Here is a 6,062-nt window from a genome sequence, read left to right as displayed (position 1 = left end):
ATGCTGCAGTGAGTAGGGAGAAGGGAGAAATACAAAGCAAAGCACCTAGGAGGTGCGTCAAGAGGTGCCAAAGTAGCACAAGTAACACCTTCTCTCAGGAGTTGTATTTCTACATTTGTCTTTACCACCAACTCAAAGTGAATCTTGATCCAAACCACTTATTCCTCTTTGGTTGAAATTCTGTAACTGAAAAAATTTAAGTTTCATATTCCTGAAGTTTCTAACATAGTAATAGCATGTGATTCTCTAGTTATTGATTGATGTGTATCTGTAGAATGTCATGACCATACTCAAATGGAAATTATTCAGAAAAGGTCAGAGCTGCCTCCTGCTGCTCTTTTTCTGTCACTCTTACCTCTCCTGTGCCACCTCCAACCATTACCTCACTGCTTTGGTTACAATGAAACTAGTCTCCTTCTTCTTGGTGTCACTTTTATCCCAAGACACTCCCTTATTTATAGTTCATCCTCCTGGAAACAAAGCTTTCCCACAAACTCCTTAATAAATGTTCCCTGAGGTTACTATGACTAACTCTCAGTATGGAACCCTTTGGGGCAAGAAGTGAGGCCCACAAAAGTGAGTCAGATGAGATGTGTCTCTCCAAGGACTTACCTCTGCAATCTACATTTTGGAGTGCTGAAATTCTATCTGGGGATACTGACTGTTTTGCAATGATCATATAACATGACATTAAAGATATAATCCAACCCTCATCTCTTCATTCACACATGAAGAATAACAATTTGGGGAAAAAGGAACTGGATTGCTTCTTTAAAATTCCCCTTGCCTGGACATTTGTCATCATTTAGCATTATTTGCCTTATCGCTTACTACCTAATCTGCACAGGAGCCTTTTGTTTTATGCTGAATATCTCAACATTCTATCTTCATATTATCACCTCATACAGCAGTAGCCACAATGGATTCACTGGTCCAACAACTGCTTACTGGCTATGTAAAATAACCTTCCATATTTTAGTTCACTTTTAATATTATTGATGTATGTGTATTGTAAATCTGCATACCTATTTACGTGCACACAAAGGCCAGAGGAAGGCATCAGATTCTCTGGAGCTGGAGTTACAGGCTATTGTGCATATCTAGAGATAAGTGCTGAGAGTTTAATTCAGGTCCTCTCTCAGAGCAGCAAGTATCCTGAAATATGGAACAATCTCTCTGGTGCTCCTAAAATACTGTTCTGAAGGCCATATTCTAAATCTCCATCAACAAGACTGCTTCCAGTACTCAATCTACTCCACCTCTGTTTTTTACCCTGTACATCGTAATGCCACAAATTCTCATTTTCTTCAAAGCTCTTCACATAATTATCTGAACATTTGATCTCAGCTGAGTACTATCTTAGAGTAATCACTTGGATAGATTTGCAGTCCAGCAGATAACAAGATAACTCCATTTACCCACTGAGTAAGAAGCATTTGACTGGTTCATTGCTCCAAAGGTACTTATCTTTACTATCAGAGAAAGAGACAAGGGCAAATTTAGTAGTTGCTAAATTAACCTTTAGAGAAATTAATAATGTGTTATCTTCAGAAACAAGTCACATTAAGTGGAAATAAAATACTCGATCCTTGACACTGAAAAAGCTTCTCATGGAAAGTTTAGTACTGGGGACCAAAAAATAACATATACAATGTTTTTAAGTGCTAATAGAGCTTAGGATGTGCAGATACTATAGCTTACTTCCTAAGAAATACCTGACCATTCACTGAGATACATATTTACAGTCGTCCTTCAACGTTGTATCTTCACCAGTCCCAAACAAGAAACCTTTAAATTAATAATGGGGCAATCCACAAAGTGTCAAGGCTAAAGCTTTGAATTTATCTTACCTTTGCATCTCATTTGTCTTTCTGCATTCCTCTTAGGTCAGTCAACTCTAAGAAATATTATCACATAATTTCTACATTTAATGAGATCTCTACACTAGCTGAATGGATCATACACACCATAAGCTATGTCTCTCTGGTTATTACTTCTCAGATACAAATACCTGAGCACAGAAATGGTAAATGCTATTAAGCATCAAGTAGAAGAGTGATGTATACCATCAAGTTGTAATCTAGAGTGAAGGGTGGCTTTTAAAATGATATTTTTTAAAGATATAGGACAGGACATTTTGAAAAATTAAGTCAAATGCCTATGAAAAATTAGAAGTGAATACGTGAATATTTTATAAGGCTAGGGACATTGCAGAGCAGTAAAAAGAAAGAATGTAAGAGCCAGAAATGATAGATGAGTACAACAAGCATATTTATTTTCTGGACACAGTAGGACAGATATCCATATGAACTCACATCAGTTATGACGGCATCCATAAGACTTGTGTAATATCAAGCCAGACAGAATCCCAGCATGGAGAGGGGAGGTGGACATGAAGTCCTTCTCTAAGCTGAGGAGCTAGTGGTAACTAATAGCTTTAAGGAGGGGAAGACTCGAGTTATTTTAAGGCTATGAGCCGTCATAGGTCCACCAAACTGCTGTGGAAGGATACATTACTAAGGATATGTGGGCACCACAGGTAGAATTAGATGGGTTTGAATTTAAAGTGGAGATTGTTGGTAAAGAGAACAGAGTTAGGTTTGTAGGGAAGTGGAGTATATGTGGAAGGATATGGGGTAAAGGTTGAAAGAAATCAAACTACTTAGTGGGAAACTTTCAATCAGCTAAGAATGATGAGGAAAGTATAATGAGTTCATGAATTACAGGCTTCTATTCATCTAAGCATTTTATCATACTATCTTTTAAAATATCACATTATCTTAAAATCATGCCATAAACCTTACAAAAAATGGTATCTCCTACAGCTAAAATATACCTGATAAAAGGGGAAAATGACATCTTCTGATCTAAAGTCATTCTACAAAATAAACTGGGCAAATTTGTATTCAATGTTCATAGTGTTTACTAATTGCATCATTCTTTGCTACCTACTGTAGACAAAGTACAAAGATACTGCATGCCGAAATGTTTGGCCTCCTCCAAGGGGAGTGTGAATGATGTGTTCTTTTTTAGTTGAGACCTCTTCTTACTGTCTGTTCTAGTAAAGTCATGATTCAGATCCCATCGTGGGAGAAGTGGCAACGTATTCGCGAGGATATTTAACTTCACATACCACATTAGACTTTTATCAAATGTAACTCCATTTGTAGAAATACACAGCCATTTCCTGCCAGAGATAGCCTGAGAGACACCAATTTTCTGTGCTAATATCTGTCCATTCGGTGGGCATGAAGAGGGGATGATGATCCAGTACCATTGTACACAAATTATAAAAATATGGTTTGTATACTTTGAAAAGCACCATGTAATAGCCTCAACTGTATGTTATAAAGAAAAAGATACAAAGAGGTTAGGGGATGACACAGCTGTACAACGAAAGGCAAAGGTAGTCTGGGATTATGAATGTATTTGTAAAAGGCATTTTCCCTTATGGAGTTATGAGATCATAATATGATATCTGCCACACTCATTTAATTCTTAAAGATCTGTTTATTCATTCACTTATTCATTCATTCTTCAAATATAATGGAATGAAAAATCAATGGTGGTGTATAATTGTTCCCTCCAATGTATTCAGACCATTTGTTCCTCCACAACAGATATGGAAGTGCCACTCCCCTACCATAGAAGATGAACCTCATAGAAATGGAGGCCCACAAAGTTAACAACAAAGCGATACAAGCCACTGCCAAAACAAACAAATCCTAGTAGTTCTTTCATGTTGACAATGCAGAGAACACTCTCTTTGAAATCACAACCAGTATGTATATGAAGTTAGATACATAAAGAGAAAAAGGTTTAAATCCCCAAATAACAGCCAGAGTAATGATCATGTATGAATCCTCCAGTTATATAAGGAGGATTTTGCATATTTAGTTGAGATGCTTCATTGGAATGACTTAAGTATGCTACATAACACCTCACAGTGTGAGATATATATAAAGCTAAGCATTCTCCAATGAATAAATTCCTATTGCAGAAATGGGTGTGGGAAATATTGAGTAATAATCACTATGTATGTAGTTCGTAAGGTCCTATTAATGTACCCACTTAACAGATTAAGAAAATTGAGGCACAGAGATTTTAAGTATATTGCTTGATCTCACAAAGCAAGTAACTATTAGAAGTAAGGTTTGAACCCATGAAGGAAATCTCAAATCTCTCTTCTAATTACCATTGTATAGTAATAAGGTCCATTTGTTTACTGAACATCCATTATTTGCTGCAATTTTAAGGTATACTCATATATATATATTATGACAAAGGGAATGAGAAATCTGATTTCCCCCCTAGTAAGTAGTAAGTAAAAAAGACAGGGAATTTGACCAATACATTTCCTTTCTCTAGGATATTCCGAACATGCTCTGCTGGGCCAGTGTCACACCTCAGACTTGGGCTTTTGGAATTGTTGGCAATCCTGAAATGGAAACTTCTGAAGCTGGATGGAAGTTGAACAGCAATCCCTGCCATCCACTCTGTTTTCACACATAGATGAGGTAGCCCTGTGAAGATCAGCCTGATACTAGGTGGCCCTCTGGATTGATTATAATTCTTCATGGCAATTTCAACAATCCTTCTAATTTTTATTTTTATAAAAGTATTGGAACAATAATCACCAGTCAGAGGGACAGATATTCCGAAGGTTTTAAAATGCATTTCAGGCTAAATATGCTTGTAAAGCTGCTGTTCAACCTTCATGTAGACTAAAGGAGTACATTTTGCATTTAAGGTCAGCCAGGTGTATGGAATATATCTCAAGCCAAGACTGGATAAGGGCTCAATGAAACTCATACAACATAACCACACCACACACACTACACCACACATATACCATACACCATACATATATACACATACCACACACCACACTCATATATAAATGCTACGCACCAAACACACACACACCCCACCCCCAACACACACCAAATACTGCACACATAAACATATCTGCATATACATACAAACAATAATCAGCAATCCAGATGTGGGGAGCATTAATATATATATATATATATATATATATATATATATATATATATGCTTTTGTTTTAGTGGAAAATATATAAGAATGAGAATAGTAGGATGAATTCATCCAGTTCCTAGGCTCTGCCAAGGTTTTAATTCTGTCATTCCAATTACCAGACTGTCCCTTAGTGTGTGTCTGGTGACTCAGAAGTCACAAATCTCTAAAGCTTAAAGGTTAAAGGGAGCAGTTTTATCACAAGTCTCACCCTGCTGACTTGTGTGGCATCTCCCATTCCTGTGGAACCTGAGATTTTTTTCTGCTCCTCTTGTGAACGATGGCTTCAGATTCATTCTATGACTAAAACCATGATCCAGAAAGATCTCACACAACACACTCAGCTCTGCTACCCTTGTTCCAGACACATGTCCTGAGAGTTATGTGATTCAGAGCTGATTTCTTGTAAGATGACTCAAGATTACAAGTCTCTATCAGCTGGGAGCTGTTGACTCCACATGAAACTCCACATATGCTGTCACTGGGTAGTTTCTGCCACCCGTGTTTTCTGTCTTTTAGACTGTCTGATGGAATCATGTGTTGAAATTAGAGTTTGCTGCTACCTTTGGGTGGACTTTTCATATCATGAAGACAATGACTGTTCATTTTATCCCCTACACTTCAGAAATGTATAAATGGGGAGCCATTAGATACCCACTTAGGGACAGTCTAATGTCTGATAATTAAGAAGACAGAATTAAAACCTTGGCAGAGACCAGGTACCAGGTAGAGAGAGAGAGAGAGAGAGAGAGAGAGAGAGAGAGAGAGAGAGAGAGAGAGAGAGAGAGAGGAGAGGGGATTGAAACATTTTTCTATGCCAGTTTTTAATCTGCTGTGACATATCTTCATCATCATGTTGAAATGGATTCAGAGAAAAATGTCTTTCCTTCATTCACCTCTATCTCTAGTTGATCTGTCCACGAGGGTGACTGTGTGCAGTAGTACTCCGATTATCATTTATTTTGATTCTGCAAAATGATTAACAAGCCATTTGGCTTTTGCATTTACCCCAAATGTGGGT

Source organism: Mastomys coucha, unplaced genomic scaffold (assembly GCF_008632895.1).
Source record: "Mastomys coucha isolate ucsf_1 unplaced genomic scaffold, UCSF_Mcou_1 pScaffold1, whole genome shotgun sequence".
NCBI classification, from domain to species: Eukaryota; Metazoa; Chordata; class Mammalia; order Rodentia; family Muridae; genus Mastomys; species Mastomys coucha.
The sequence above is the reverse complement of the archived record's forward strand: the minus strand, read 5'-3'. Positions refer to the sequence as shown.